The 16,961-nt window shown below is 45.4% G+C and overlaps 1 protein-coding gene across 1 annotated transcript in view; it reads right to left on the bottom strand.

Annotated features, from left to right (window-relative positions):
* Positions 1-16,961, bottom strand: part of PPM1E (protein phosphatase, Mg2+/Mn2+ dependent 1E) — a 530,484-nt gene that overhangs the window by 153,445 nt on the left and 360,078 nt on the right. The window lies entirely within an intron of this gene.

The following is a 16,961-nucleotide window of genomic DNA, read 5'->3' as shown; positions in this document are numbered from 1 at the left end:
ATGGAAGGCTCCTCCCCAGCCTGATAGACTGTTGTAAGAACCTTCCAATTGTAGGGGAGGAAGAATTTTCTCACTGTCAGAACTGAAGTGGTGATCCAAGGGGACAAGGGGTTTCTTATTTGGGGGATATAAGTATGGGTAGATCCAGGAAAAGAGCCTGCTTTTTCCATGTTGATAAAAAATTAAGTTGGGGAGTCATTGAATGGAACTGGGCAAAGGGTTGCCAGCTTCTATCTCTCCACAGTGACTCACCTGTTGATGATATCCTTCTTGTCAGTCCTGCCTACTTAAGCCGTCCAACCCAGATGATCTCTGCCTTCACCTTGTTTACATCTATAGAGACGCTCTCCTGTGTTCCTGTTAAAGACTTGCTTTGCTGACATTCCTTCTGGCTCGAGATCCTGCTTGCTGTTCTACTATGCTCATCTCTGGCTCCCTGGCATTTTAGCTTGTCTGACTATCCGTTCCGGTTCCTGAACTCTGGCTGTGTTTTGACTACGTTTACTCTGTTTACCTTTTTTTTTAATTATTAAACAAGTGAGATTTAACTGTACTTCTGTCTCAGTCTGATTCATGGTTTCTGACAGTAGGCAAAGGCCATGAATTCAGAAGACGCAGTCAATCCACTTGTTGGTATTATTTTTTCCAGATTGGATGAGCAGGATCACCGCATGGATCAGTTTGCCATGGCGTTACAAACGCTACTGAGTCGCACGGCTCACCTGGAGTCTCCCACTGTGGCTGCTCTGGTATAAACTGTGTTGCAGGCCGTCCCTGCTGCTGCTCCAGTCTCTGTGCAGGCACCCACCTCGAGTATTACCCCTATAAGAGATATGCCTGGTCCTGCTTCGCTTCCCCAGCGATTTGGGGGCGATCCAGTCCAATGCAGAGTCAAAACATGAATTCCTCAGATTGGGACTTCAAACAGTTTGATGGTAAAAAATATACAAAATTGATTACACAATGATAATCTATAGCAACATGAACATGGGGATACATGCAACAAACACAAATATCGGGAGCAGAAATGGAAACCAGCTGCAAGGAAAAGCCCAGAGCTTTGTCAGACAGCTTTGTGGCTGGTGGTGTCTGGCAAGGTAGAGCAGAGGGCACCTCTGCTCTACCTTGCCAGACACCACCAGCCACATCATTTTGACTCCAACTTTAAGATCCATAAGGCACATCCAGATATCTGGCTGATGGATACAACCATCTTTAACCCTTGATGTTCTGGATGGTTTAATAACTTCTGATACACACTCTATATCAACCGGACCTGCATCAAGGGGAGAGTACTATTCGACCTCTCCTCTATGGCTACTGTCTATATAGAGTTATACCACTAAGTTATACAATAAGACCACCCCCCAATATATGGACCCCTGGCTGATGTCATTCACGTTCTCTGTTGCTTGTGCGCTGCTCTTACGGACACAGCTTTCTTTTCACTTTTGAGTTATGTTCTTTGTCTTTATAGGTGGAGCATCAACATATGTCTGACAAAGCTCTGGGCTTTTCCTTGCAGCTGGTTTCCATTTCTGCTGTGTTTGTTGCGTATATTCCCATGTTCATGTTGCTATATATTATCAATGTGTAATAAATTTTGTAATTTTATTTACCATCAAACTGTTTGTGGCCAAGTTTAAAGTCACAATTTGAGGAATTTATGTTTTGACTCTATGTATTAGGAATGTGGTTCATGATCAGATCAAGCAATTGGTTGCGGTAGAGGGTCTCTTTAAACAGTCCAATGCAGAGGGTTACACAACCAGGATGAGATATACTTTGAGATGCTGCCCCAGGCGTTTCCCAAGGACAGAAGCAAAGTAGGTTTTGTGATATCTTTGCTTCCTGGGAGAGCCTTGGCCTGGGAAAACCCTCTATGGGAGACACAAAAACCTGTTGTCTCGAGTTACCCTGAGTTTGTGGCTTCCTTTAAAAGGGTATTTGACGTTCCCACATGCTCTGCTTCTGCTGCCAAGTGTCTCATGTCCATCAGGGTACGAGAACTGTTGCTGATTACGCCATTGAATTCTGCACAGTGTTCCAAGCAGAGATTGCTTGGAACACTGAAGCCCTCGTGGCTGCTTTTTCTCATGGTTTCTTGGATACCATCAAGGGTGAGATAGCAGCCTGAGATATACCCACTGAGCTGGAGAAGTTGATTACGTTCCTCATCCTCATTGACTCCAGACTCAGAGAAAGACTCTCTTTTAAGGAGCGCTTGCGGAAGCCTCCTATATATTTGCCTCCGAGATTTGCAGTCCCACCCGTGCCTCCCTCACTTCCCATGACTCCTGGTACCGAGTCGGTCAGTGAAGATGAACCCATGCACTTGGGCTTCATGCGTCTCTCTGTGGATGAGAGAACCCTTAAGAGGAGGGAGAAATTGTGCCTTTAGGTCCTGTCACTGACAGAAGACCTTAGGTGGCGTTGTTTCGTCCCCAATTATCCAGAAGGATAAGCCCCTGGTTTTGGTTACCCTTTCTTGGGCTGAGTTGTCCATCGAGATACAGGCTCTAATCGACTCTGGGGCTGCAGGTCTGTTCATTGTCTGCCTTTGTATCAAAGCACTCGATACTGCTGCAGCTGCGTGATACTCCACTTGCCATTGAGGCTCTTGACAGGAGACCTCTACAGCCTGCCCATGTGACTCATGAGACTGTTTCGTTGTCCATGGCCGTAGGGGCTCTTCACCATGAGATAATCCAATTCCAAGTTATTTCCTCACCTAAGTTTCCGCTGGTTATTGGTTATCCTTGGTAACAGAGGCACAAACCCTCTTTTGATTGGCTTCGTGCTGAGGTTCTCTCCTGGTCTCCACAATGCAGCAAGAAATGCTTCCAGAAGGTAGCCAAGGTCCTGTGCACTTCTTCTCTCTCCTCCCTGCCGGAGGAGTACCGCGATTTTAGCGATGTCTTTGACAAAGGTCAAGCTGGTAGTTTGCCTCCACACCGGTCTTATGATTGTGCAATTGACCTTCAACCTGATGCCATACCCCCTCGTGGCTGGGTTTATCCTTTGTTGCTCTTGGAGGATAAGGCCATGGAGGAGTATGTTGCAGACGCACTTTCTCAAGGTTTCATCCACAAATCCTTGTTTACTGCTGGTGCTGGTTTCTTCTTTTTGGAGAAGAGTGGTGAACTGAGACCTTGTATTGATTATAGGGGTCTCAATCATTCCACCATTAAGAATGCCTATCCAGGGGGGGTATGGCTTATGGAGTAAGCAGCGTGGAGTGTGAGCTCCGCCGAAACTCCGTGCATTTATCCTGATCCAGATATCCTGTTGCACCTAATCTGCTCTTGATACACACCGGAGGGACCCCCACACTGTCCCCGATCCAATGCTATTTTATCCGGAATTTGGCAATGGACATGTCCCACAAGGGAGGCAGAGAGTCTCTGCCTGCAGCAGAGCATGGAGGACAAGATGACGCCCGTTCTCAGCGCTCTGCTAAAGAAGCAGCCATGAGGATGTTTGGTGGTGCTCTGGGGAAAGGCACCCCTTCCAAACCACCCTCCCTTCTCCTGGACCCTGCAGAGCAGGACACCCTCCCTGAAGGAGCATGCCTGGCCCTAGGACATTGCAAATACCTCCACATGGGACGCAGTGAGCACACTAGGCCCTGATAACAATGTCTGAGCTAAGACAGACCAAGAGCCCCCTGCCCCTGAACCAACCCTTAGGGATATCTTTGCAGCAGTTACTTCACGCAACATGTCTATTACTACCCTAACTACTGAGATTAAAGGGGTGAAATTGGAGCTGAATTTAGTTAGACAGGACATGCAGAAGTTGTGAGACCGCACCGCAGCCCTAGAAGACAAAGTAAGCAATGTGGAGGATGATGCTGTACCACTGCAGAGAGAAGTACACCATATGCAATCGATCATTACAGGCCATTCAGCCCATTCAGAGGACATGGAGAACAGGCAGTGACGCAATAATGTCTGTGTAGTGGGCATACCTGAGAGGGCAGAGGGAAAGAACCCTGTGGCATTTATAGAGAACTGGCTGATCAACACATTTGGCAAAGACGCCTTCTCCCCCAAGTTCGCACTGGAACGGGCCCATAGAGTCCCACCCAGACCGCCTAAACCCGGAGAGTCACCTAGACCGTTCCTATATAAAATGTTGAACTTCAAGGACCGAGACGCCACCCTGTTTCAGGCCAAAACCAAAGGAAATCTTATGAAAATAGATAACGCCCGCATATTATTCTACCCAGATTTCTCCGCTGAACTACAACGCTGCAGGGCTAAGTTTACTGAAGTCAAAAAGCGCCTCCGAAAATATGATGTTGCATATGCTATGCTGTATCCTGCCAAGCTTAGAATCGCAGCAAACGGTGAAATACAGTTTTTTGTTAACCCTGCAAATGCATCTCATTGGCTGGATTGTGTGGAGCATACCCTTAAGAAGGCACCAACACTTATGGAATAATTGTATCCTACCTCTTATTCTTTGTTCCTGCTTAAGGTATTCCCCCTGGGAGCAGAACCAAGGAAACTCTCCCATTCCCTATTTCTTCCTGTCAGGCGGAGAGGAAGAAATAACTTTGTTTGCACTATAATTTACCAATGACTTGGACTCGCAAGTCCCTTTGAATCAGTGTTAAACTGAGACGTTGCCCCCCCCCCCCACTAGACTCCTGCGTGGACATGCTCTTTGTTACTGAGCTCCTTCACTGTCACCAGGATGCACAAACTTCTTTCTTTTTCTTTTTTTTCTCCCCTCTTCATTTTTTTTGGTTGCTCCATGTTTGTTGTATTAATCTCTAATCTGACCCCTGCCGGTTGCAGGAGCATGTTTTTTTTCTTCTGTCCACTGGTAACCCCAAAGGGGAAAAATGACTCAGGCGCTCACCACCACCCGCTTCCCTGAACCTGAACTGGGAACGCATATTTCATAGTCCGACTATATGGAGATGTGAAGAGTCTCTAGACATACCCATATACTTGAATATGCTACTACAAGCTTCATACCAATTTATTAGTAGATGTCTAGTGTGTGTACTTTAGTTTCATGAAATGTACAGGGGCTGAGTGATGGAGTGAAACAAGTGGCTTTTTTTTCAAAGATAAAGGCTCACAAACTGTCTGTGGTGTGTTTGCAGGAAACTCACCTGCAGGCTACCTCCATATCCACACTTAAGAGCCGCAGCTATCCCACTCCGTTTCACTCCACCCACATTGCTCACTCCAGGGGAGTCAGCATACTTTTTTCACGAAATATTCCCTTCCAATTACTGCAATCCCTGATTGACGACTACAGAAGGTACATTTTCTTGTTATGCAAATTAGCAGGTTTGACATGTATTGTTGCTCATTTTTACATCCCTCCACCCTTCTCATTTGATAGCCTGAAATGTTTAGCACAATTTATAGCACTCCACTCCAATATCCCTATTTGGGTACTGGGTGACTATAATAATGTAATGGATAAACAAATGGACAAATTTAAATCTGGAACTAGCGGTAATCCCCTATCGGGCGGCCCTACTCCCTTTGCTAGATTCCTTGCAGAACCTGGCCTACGAGATGTGTGGAGGGACCTAAATCTCACAGTGCAATGCTCTGAAGGCTCACTTAAGGGGCTTAATCATTACACAGACTACCTCAATCAAAACTAAGACTAAAGAATGGGAGAATTTAGTGATGAGTGAGGCTGCCAAGGCTGAGGAAAGGTATATCTCTGCCCCCAGTTTGGATTCAGAAGGTAAATGGCAGGAAGCACAGGCCCTGTACCAACAGGTTTCCACTACTGCAGCAGAAAACAAACGCTTTTTTCTGCAGCAAAAATACTTTAACGAAGTGGAAAACAAGGGCCATTTACTTGCCATAATAGCTAGGGCCCAACAGGGCACCACACATATTGATGCCATCCAGAACACAGCAGGAGACACGGTTACTGATCAGACCCGTGTCCCTGAGGTGTTTTCGGATTTCTGTAGAGATCTGTACACGTCTAAGGTGCACCTCACACAAGAGGAGCTGGACCAATTTTTGGACCAGTGTTCTATCCCTCAGTTATCACAACAGGGCCTTGCTGCCCTCAATAAATCACTAACCATAGAGGATCTTACTCTAGCTGTGGCACAGATGGCAAACAATAAATCACCGGGAGCCGACGGTCTGCTTACGGAAACCTATGGGAAATATGGTGACATTCTTTTACCCACCCTATTAACAACTTTGAATGATGCCCTTCAGGAAGGCAGTTTACCTGCTTCTATGAATGAGGCTATCATAGTAGTCATTCCAAAGCCTGGTAAAGACCCACTACAACTTGACTCCTACAGGCCTATCTAGCTTCTCAATGCAGATGTGAAATTACTAGCTCGGGCACTAGACTATCGGGGGTTGTGGTGGACCTGGTCCATGTTGACCAGTCCGGCTTCATCCCCACCCAATCTACGGCGCTGAATATCCACAGACTACTCCTCAACACTCAGATTCCAGTTGACAACCCCGACAGAGCCATCTTTTCCCTCAACACTGCCAAAGCTTTTTGACAGCGTGGAGTGGAAATATCGGTGGGAGGTACTTTGGTTTGGTTTGGTTTGGGAGATAAATTTATTTCTTGGGTGCAGCTGTTGTACGCTGCCCCCACAGCAAAAGTGAGGATTAATGACACCCTATCAGAGGCATTTCCTTTGTTCCGTGGCACATGGCAGGGGTGCCCATTGTTGCCCCTGCTGTTTGCCCTTGCATTGGAGCCTCTTGCGGCTATGGTGTGGGCCTCTCCTAACATTGTGGGCTTCCAGCGTGGTCAAAATGAGGAAAAAATCTCATTGTACACACGATACACTGCTGTACTTGGGAGATACTGGGGACTCCCTAAGGGCAGTAATGTCCCTAATCGATCAATCTGGGCAGCTCTCAGGCTTTGCCATTAACTGGCATAAATCCGCTCTTCTACCACTAGACCCTCTATTAACTCCTTTACCAGACAATGTCTCTCATATACAGGTTATTACCTCATTCAAATATTTAGGTATAGTGGTGACAAAAGACCCAGGGGATTACATTACATTGAACCTAAAACAGATATTATGGAAGTTTCAACAAAAACAGGCCAGCTGGAGTAGGCTACCACTATCAATAACTGGACGGGTAAATCTTATCAAGATAATCTGGGCACCACAACTATTGTACATTTTACATAATGCCCCAGTCTGGATACCACAGTACTGGTTGCAGTGGGTTGACTCACAATTCAGGGCCCTTATCTGGAGAGGTGGAGTGGCACGTATCAAACTTGCCACTCTACAACTACCAAAAGATCAAGATGGAATGGCTGTGCTACACCCACAAATGTATTACTTTACAGCCCAGCTAAAACACATCACGGGGTGGGACCTTGGAATATACAGGGACCCCTCTAGGAGTCTTCTTGCCGGCCTGGACGCAGCTTACACCGCCCTATCCCATATGGAAATGGGATTCCCTAAAGTCCCTTCTAATTGTCCCACAACTCAGCTACTAATGGAAGTATGGAAGGGGGTAAAAAAACACTCGGATTAACAGGCTATATGCGTCAAACCACCATTTGGCACAATCGCCTCTACACAGATGTAGTTAAGGTTCCCAAACACCTAATTTGGGAGAGAGATTATTTTTTTCCCTCTACTCTTTACCAATTCTTCTTTCAATTTACAGTGTACATATATTTATACACACTTTATAATCTTCGACTAGAATTTACAAATTTTAACTACTGCTAAAATTTAGGCCAAATAGCCATAAAAAACTTTATGATATTACTAGTACCATTATACTTGATTATATAAGTGTACACAAATAGACTACACTACCCCTTCTAAACACACTCATTGACGTTGCTGCTTGATGTTTAGACCACAGGGGCTGCTGATCCACACGCCCCTTGCCGTATGCGGGGCATTTCCCAGATATAATTCATCGTAAGTTGCGCAGGTTTTGCTTGGTTTCCTTTTTTGGGGTGTTGGCGGACCTGGGGGCTCTGGTGCTGAGACCAGATGGTGGAGGCTTTGTTGAAAACCGTAGGCTCAGGAGATGTGGCTATACACATATGTTTGGTAATTATGTTTAAAATTCTTATTATATACAATTGTGTACAATCACATTGGTATTATTTTTATGCATACAAAAAATTCTCCCACAGCGCATGCATTTCCTCTGAAGAAGACCCGATGGGGTCGAAACGCGTCAGAATATCCAAGCGCTTGTGTATTGTATAATTCATGTATAGCTCTGTACAGGGTCCTGTGCTTTTTATAATCTTTTGTATACAGTTCATGTTTTTTACTCTAATGTCCTACGTCTATTAAAGCTACCTTTTAAACCATAAAATATCTGCATCTGTTGTTTGCTGCCTAGAAAACCCCTATACCGTTGGGGGAAAATTCCCGTTTTTAAAATCTTTTTGGGGTGTGCAGCCACTTTCCTCTCCCAAGTGTCCCCCTTCTCTTCGAAAATTCTTATACCAAATCCTAGATGGACCCACACTGAAACCATACTCAATTGCTAAGGGAATTCCCCGTACTCAAAGGCCACCACTACCAATATGTTCAACAACATTATGCTCTGAGGTGCCAAAGTAGACACTCTAATATGAAACTGTAAGACTCAGCGTTCCTGGACTCCATATTCACTGAACCTGAGAAGAAAGGAATTATTTCTAGAATCTATACTTATCTATTATCGCATATACCAGCTCCTGACCTTTTACCTTGTAGGGAGAGGTGGGAGAGAGATGTTGGCCCCATTGATGGCAAACAATGGGGGCAGATTTTGGAGGTGGGACCATTAGTGTCAGTATCTGCAGTGCAGAGAATATCCCATCTGTTCATATTACACCGTGTGTATCGTACACCGGTGCAGTTATACAAATGGGGCAGGAGAGATACCCCTATTTGTCTGAAGTGCCAAGCCCAATCAGGAGATCTTATTCACATGCTCTGGAGATGTCCTAAATTGGTGAGATATTGAAGAACCATTGTAGCCAAAATCAATAGCATATTCCAGGTGCAGTTAGCAGTTGACCCATTGTCATGTCTGTTGGGGAGCCTTAACGAGGAACTGTACACCCCTTTGGCGTGCACTGCCCTCACGAGGCTCCTATATATCGCAAGAAAGCTGGTTGTCCATCTTTGGCTCTCGGCAAATGCACCCAAAATAGTGACTTTAGCGCAATTATTCCAGGGAAACATATGGCTGTCAGAAACCATGAAATCAGACCGAGACAGAAGTACAGTTAAATCGCACTTGTTTAATAATAAAAATAAAAAGAACAAACGTAGTCAAAACATAGCCAAAGTTCAGTAACCAGAACGGATCGTCAGCCAAGCCGGGAGTCAGGGATCAAAGTAGTGGAACAGAATGCAGGATCTGTAGCCTGAAGGGATGTCAGCAAAGCCAGTCTTTAAACAGGAACGCAGATGATAGTTTCTTGTGATGTGACTAAGGCGAAGGCAGAACTCCTATGGACTGGACGGCCTAAGTAGGCAAGACTGACGAGCAGGCTCAACAGCTGGATAACTGTGGAGCGAGATGGGAGCTGGCAATTAGCCGACAGCTGAGCAGCCAGCTCAGAGAAGGAAGGGCTGAGCCCAGCCCTGACAGTACCCCCTCCTCAACGACCCCTGCCCCTCGGAAAACCACCAGGCTTGAGGAGAAAACGTGGAAATCACGGAGGAGGACAGGGGCATGTAAGTCCAAGGATGAGACACAAGAGCATCCTCCGGACCGTACCCTTTCCAATGCACCAGTTACTGCATGCGCCCACGGAACCTACGGGAGTCAACAATGGACTGTACTTCATACTCCTCATGGTTCTCAAACTCTACAGGGTGAGGACGTGGCACCGAGGTGGTAAAGCGGTTGCAGACCAAAGGTTTTAATAAGGAGACATCAAATACATTTGAAATACGCATATTAGAAGGAAAGTCTAATGCGTAAGCCACTGGGTTAATCCTGCGAAGAATACGGAAAGGCCCAATAAACCGAGGTGCGAACTTCAGGGAGGGAACACGAAGTCAGAGGTTGCAAGATGACAGCCAGACCCTGTCCCCAACCTGGTAGGAAGGCGCAGTCAGGTGTCTGCGGTCAGCATGGAGTTTGTAGCTATCATTAGCATGACGCAAAGCCTCCTGGACTTCTGCCCAAGAGGAACGAAGACCACGGAGAGGCTCCTCTGACGCAGGAATACTCTCCGGAAAAAACGAGTCAGGCAACATGGAAGGCTGGAAACCATAATTCCCCATAAACGGGGACAATCGGGAAGCAGAATTCAAGGCACTGTTGTGAGTAAACTCTGCCCACAGTAATAGGTCTGTTGTTATGATGGTCAGAAATATAGCAACGTAGGAATTGCTCCAAGGACTGATTGGCTCGTTCTGCAGCCCCAATAGACTGTGGGTGATAAGCAAATGAGAAAGCAAGCTGAATTCCCAACTGTGCACAAAAGGCTCGCCAGAACTGGGACACCCCTGTCCGAGAGAATCACCTTGGGTAGCCCATGTAAGCGGAAGATCTCTAGAGCAAAAATGGAAGCCAGTTCCTTAGAAGCGGGCAACTTCTTAAGTGCAATACAATGACACATCTTTGAGAACTGGTCAACCACCATAAGGATAACAGTTGCCTTGGGAGTTGGGTAACTCCACAATGAAATCCAAAATGGGTTCATGGCCTCTCTCCATTGGGTATGGGTTGTAGGAGGCCCACTGGAAGGTGTCATGGAGTCTTACTCTGAGCACACACGGAACAGGCAGCTATGAAGGGAGTTACATCAGCATGTAGACTAGGCCACCAGAATTGTTGGGAAATGGCCCAAACGAGTTGATTGTTTCCAGGGTGGCCAGCTGCCTTGGGAGAATGGTAAGTCTGGAGCATGGCAGTACGGAGACTCTCTAGGACAAAGCAGCGGTCACAAGGTTTCTCAGGAGGAGCATGGACCTAGGCAGGAAGAATTTTGTCACCCAAAGGAGAAGTGAGACTGGTGCGAACCGTAGCCAGAATACGATCAGGAGGAATCATGGGAACTGGAACTGACTCCAACTTGGAAGTGGAGGAAAATTGTCGTGACAAGGCATCAGCCCTTACATTCTTAGTACCGGGTAAGAATGAGACAATGTAATTGAAACTTGACATGAAAAGAGCCAATCGCACCCTTCTGGGAGAGAGGCATTTAGCCTCAGACAAGAATGTGAGAGTCTTATGGTCAGTAAGAATGAGAACCGGCACAGTGGTACCTTAGAGTAGATGTCTCCATTCTTTCAGGGCTAAAATAATCACCAACAGCTCTCTGTCACCAATCTCATAATTGCACTCTGCAGGTGTCAATTTCTTGGAAAAGTAGCCACAAGGATGCATAGCGCTCTCAGAGGTAGGATGTTGAGACACAAGGCAGAAGCATCAACCTCAAGGATAAAAGGTAACGTAGGATCAGGATGTGCCAACATAGGAGCAGAAACAAAGGCAGCCTTGAAACTCTCAAAGGCCTTAATGGACTCCGGAGACCAACTCTGTGCGTTACCGTCCTTTCAAGTCATATCAGTCAGGGGCTTGACCAGAGATGAGAAGTTACGAATAAACTTCCGATAATAGTTAGCAAAGCCCAGGAAACGTTGCAGAGGATGTAAACCCACGGGTCGGGGCCACTGCAGGACTAACAAAAGTTTCTCTGGGTCCATCGAAAAACCAGCAGTGGAAATGACATGCCCAGGAATTTAACCTGTTCACGATGGAACTCACACTTCTCCAGTTCACAATAGAGATTGTTCTCTCGTAGTTTCTGAAGCACACAACAGACATCTGTGTGGTGGCTCTCCAGGTATTTGGAAAATATGAGAATATCATTGAGATAAACCACCACACATAACTGCAACAAATCTCGGAGGACAACATTAATAAATTCCTGGAAAACTGGCAGGGCGTTACAAAGGCCAAAAGGCATTACGAGGTACTCATAATGGCGTGTTCTGGTATTAAATGCAGATTTCCACTCATCGCTCTCCTTAATCCTCGCGAGATTGTATGCCCCTCTCAAATCAAGCTTCGTGAAAACCGTTGCTCCCTTGAGGTGGTCAGATAACTCTGTAATCAACGGAATCGGATAGGCATTCTTAATCATGAAATGATTGAGACCCCTATAATCAATACAAGGTCTCAGTTCACCGCTCTGCTTCTTCACAAAGCAGAAACCAGCACCAGCAGGAGACGAGGATTTGCAGATGAAACCTCGAGAAAGTGCGTCTGCAACATAGTCCTCCATGGCCTTAGTCTCCAAGACCGACAAAGGGTAAACCCGGCCACGGGGGGTATAGCACTAGGTTGAAGGTCAATTGCACAATCATATGGTCGGTGTGGAGGCAAACTACCAGCTTGACCTTTGTCAAAGACATCGCTAAAATCGCGGTACTCCTCCAGCAAGGAGGAGAGTGAAGAGGTGCACAGGAACTTGGCTACCTTCTGGAAGCATGTCTCACTGCATTGTGGTGACCAGGAGAGAACCTCAGCATGGAGCCAATCAAAAGAGGGGTTGTGCCTCTGTAACCAAGGATAACTAAAAAACCAGCGGAAACTTAGGTGAGGAAATAATTTGGAATTGGATTATCTCATGGAGAAGAGCCCCTACAGCCATGGACAACGGGACCGTCTCATGAGTCACATGGGTAGGCTGTAGAGGTCTCCTGTCAGGAGCCTCAATGACAAGTGGAGTGTCACACAGCTGCAGCGGAATGGAGTGCTTCGATGCAAAGGCAGCATCAATGAACAGGCCTGCAGCCCCAGAGTTGATTAGAGCCTGTATCTCGATGGACGACTCAGCAAAGAAAGGGTGGCCAAAACCTGGGGCTTATGTTTCTGGATAACTGGGGATGAAACAACGCCACCTAAGGTCTGTCCGTGACAGGACCTCAAGGTTCGGGCATTCCCTGGACGGGTGGGACAAGACTTCAAAAAGTGACCTGCCTGGCCACAATAAATGCACAATCTCTCCCTCCTCCTAAAGGTTCTCTCATCCACAGAGAGAGGCGTGAAGCCCAAGTGCATGGGTTTAAATTCACTGACTGATTCGGTACCAAGAGGCATGGGAGGTATGGGTGGGACTGCAAAGCTTGGAGGCAAACGTACAGGAGGCTTCCGCAAGCGCTCCTTAAAAGAGAGTCTTTCTTTGAGTCTGGAGTCAATGAGGATGGCAAACGTGATCAACTTCTCCAGCTCAGTGGCTATATCTCGGGCTGCTATCTAATCCTTGATGGAATCCGAGAGACCATGAGAAAAAGCAGCCACAAGGGCCTCATTGTTCCAAGCAACCTCTGCTGCCAGAGTACGGAATTCAATGGCGTAGTCTGCAACAGTTCTTGTACTCTGTTTGATGGACATGAGGCACTTGGCAGCAGAAGCGGAGTGCGCGGAAACGTCAAATACCCTTTTAAAGGAGGCCACAAACTCAGGGTAACTCAAGACAACAGGTTTTTGCAGGTTTTTGCATCTCCCATAGAGGGTTTGCCCAGGCCAAGGCTCTCTCAGAAAGCAAAGGTATCACGAAACCTACTTTGCTTCTGTCTGTGGGAAACGCCTGGGGCAGCATCTCAAAGTATATCTCAACCTGGTTGAGAAACCTTCTGCATTGAACTGGATCACCCCCAAATCGCTGGGGAAGCGGAACCAGACATACCTCTTATAGAGGTAATACTTGAGGCGGGTGCCTGCACAGAGACTGGAGCAGCAGTAGGGGCGGCCTGCAACTCAGGTTGTACCGGAGCAGCCACAGTGGGAGATTCCAGGTGAGCCGTGCGACTCAGGAGCGTTTGTAACGCTATGGCAAACTGATCCATGCGGTGATCTTGCTCATCCAATTTGGAAAAAAATATTAGCAACAAGTGGATTGACTGTAACTTCTGAATTCATGGCTTTCACCTACTGTCAGAAACCATGAAATCAGACCGAGACAGAAGTACAGTTAAATCACACTTGTTTAATAATAAAAGTAAAAACAACAAACGTAGTCAAAACATAGCCAAAGTTCAGTAACCGGAACGGATCGTTAGCCAAGCCAGGGTCCAGGATCAAAGTAGTGGAACAGCAGGAAGGATCTGTAGCCTGAAGGGATGTCAGCAAAGCCAGTCTTTAAACAGGAACGCAGGAGATAGTTTCTTGTGATGTGACCAAGGCGAAGGCAGAACTCCTCTGGACTGGACAGCTCAAGTAGGCAGGTGGGTGACTGAGGAGAGAGATGGGAGCTGGCAATTAGCCGACAGCTGAGCAGCTAGCTCAGAGAAGGTAGGGCTGAACCCAGCCCTGACAATGGCAAGACAGGTGACCCATCAAATGAGCTCTGCCAGTAATTGAATATTATGATTACTATCAAACACAGTGCCAGTTGGACTGAAGAGAGTTCTTTTTTCTTACGATTTTTTTTTTATGTATTTCTTCTTCTTACTGCTCTTTTTGTAGGTTGCACCCCTTTTGGTTGCGGGTGCCGAGAGAACTCAGGGTATTATACAATAATCTTTATGATATAAGATAAATAAGATGGTTATACATCTACAAATACCTATAAATTGTTTAGACTATACAAAATACTGTTGTCCACTGAATGTATACCTATGCAATGATACCATGTAGTGCCTTTTGTTCTCATCAATAAAAACCTTTTGCTAATTAAAAAAAAAGAATGGTAAGATAACCGAATGGTTAACGCTGCGCTTGAAAAATGCAAAGTGAATAAAAAATGTATATATGAAAAGCAGTTAAATACTAAACTCAAAACAGTGGAAAACATGGGGTGGGTGCAGCGCTAAATGTGTAAAATCAAAAAATGAAAAAAGAAATTGAATAATATAGCAGATATTCAGTAATGGTGAAAACGTTATGTGAATGAAAAACTAAGGCAGAGTCCCTATTGCTCAAAACAGGGAAACTGACAAAAACAATCCAATGAATCAAATCATGTGAAAAAATAAAATAAAAATGACATGAGTAAGAAAACAGAAATGAATCATGTGAACTGCAAATGTAAATCGTATAGTGTCATAACCGTTAAATGATAATACACCAAAAAGATTATCCTAAAGAGTTATACAAAATAACACTTATATGAGTATGAAAATCTAAAAACAAAGTTTCCAAATGAAAATCCAAATAAATGTGACAGTGAATAAAAAGTGTCCATTCAAGTGTAGAACCATGTATTAAGCATGATGCCGTGAAGAAAAAAGTAGTAAGGTCCCTTCCTCCAGACAGATTAAACACCCAGGGTGAGTATGTAGTCTCCGTACCCGCAGGGATGACCGCAATGGCGGTCTCACCAAGCTCAGGGAATGCAGTCTCCCAAAAACCTATATGGATGTCCCGGTCTGATGGATCCTTAACGCTCAGAAACAAAAGCAATATGTATAAAAAGATTTATTATAATCAAAAAGATTGCACTTACAAGATATAGCTGGTATTAGCGCGTTGGAGTAATCAAAAATAGCGGCGTCTCCTTGGGCTTCCTCCGCCCGTTGTTTGCTGTAACATCAATCCAAAATCTCCGAAGAGACAAAACGTGATGACGTCAGGATCACAGGCCCACCCTACGCGTTTCGTCACGATAGGACGTCGTCGGGGGATTGGCTGCTGTGATTGTGTCATCACGCACATTGTATATATAATAGCGCGGCGCCATCTTAAGTGAGGGCCGCGATAATGGTGATGATGGAGCGCTGAAGCCAGTGCCATTTTGATTAATGGCAAACTGACTATTACTAAATAGGAAGAGGAAGCAATAAAAACACCACCGCCATCTAGTAACGGAATCAAATATGGCAAGAGAAAAATAATTAAATAAACCATGGGTCACAGCAACGAACAGGGATTGGAAGCCCAAGCAGACGTGAACATCAAATGTATATAATAATACAACCTGCTAGAGATATATATATTAAAAAACATGAAAAACTTGTAAATTATAAACCACCTGTACAATCTAGATGTCCACTGATTAAAAAATGTATTTATAAAAATAAAAAATGTATAAAAAATATAAAAAAAATATAAAAATTAAAAATTAAAACGAGAAAAGGAGGAAAGGTTGCTGAACAAAGATTTATGCATTGTTAATAAAGCAATTTATGTCCCAGTCGACGTTTAGGCCAAAGGGCACGTAAGATTTCATGTCAAAGATCCATTTTGTTTCAAGTCTTGAAATTGATCTGATCTTATTAACCCCCCTCCAGTCTGGTTTTATCTTGTCGATGGGTAAAAAGAGGGTACCTTTAAGCTTTTTGCCATGATGTTTGGCATAATGCCCGGAAAGGTTATGTTTAGTGAAACCACGTTTAGTATTACCCACATGCTCATCTAGACGCACATGCAAAGCTCTTTTAGTGCGTCCAATGTATTGTTTAGAGCAAGGACCTTGGATAAGGTATACCACACATTCCGTAGAGGATTCGATATTCTAGGATCTATTGGTCTGGGTTGATTGAAAATTTTCACATTTACATCCTCTAAAGGAATTAATTTGACAGATGTTGCACTTCCTACAAGGAAAGAAGCCTGTCATGGTCTGAAAAAATTACAATGTTTTAGGAGGATCTATAACATTGGGAGCAATCCTATGACGCAAGAGGGGGCACCCCTAAAGATGACTACTGGTCGGTCAGGAATAACAGGGCCAAGGATCTTATCATTTTGTAGGATACTCCAATATTTCTTAACCACTTGCCGACCGCCTCACGCATATATACGTGAGCAGAGCGGCACGGGCAGGCAAAATCACGTACCTGGTACGTGATTGCCTTCCCGCGGGCGGGGGGTCCGATCGGACCCCCCCCCGGTGCCATCGGCGGTCGGCGTTTGGCTGGGAGAGTTGAGAGACGAGGGGGAGGCCATCCGATCGTGGCCCCCCCCTCGCGATCGCTCCCAGCCAATGAGAAACATCCCCTGCCTCTGTATAGTACACAGAGGCAGAGGATGTGATGTCATCTC

Source organism: Aquarana catesbeiana, linkage group LG02, assembly GCF_042186555.1.
Source record: "Aquarana catesbeiana isolate 2022-GZ linkage group LG02, ASM4218655v1, whole genome shotgun sequence".
NCBI lineage: Eukaryota > Metazoa > Chordata > Amphibia > Anura > Ranidae > Aquarana > Aquarana catesbeiana.
The sequence above is the reverse complement of the archived record's forward strand: the minus strand, read 5'-3'. Positions and strand labels throughout refer to the sequence as shown.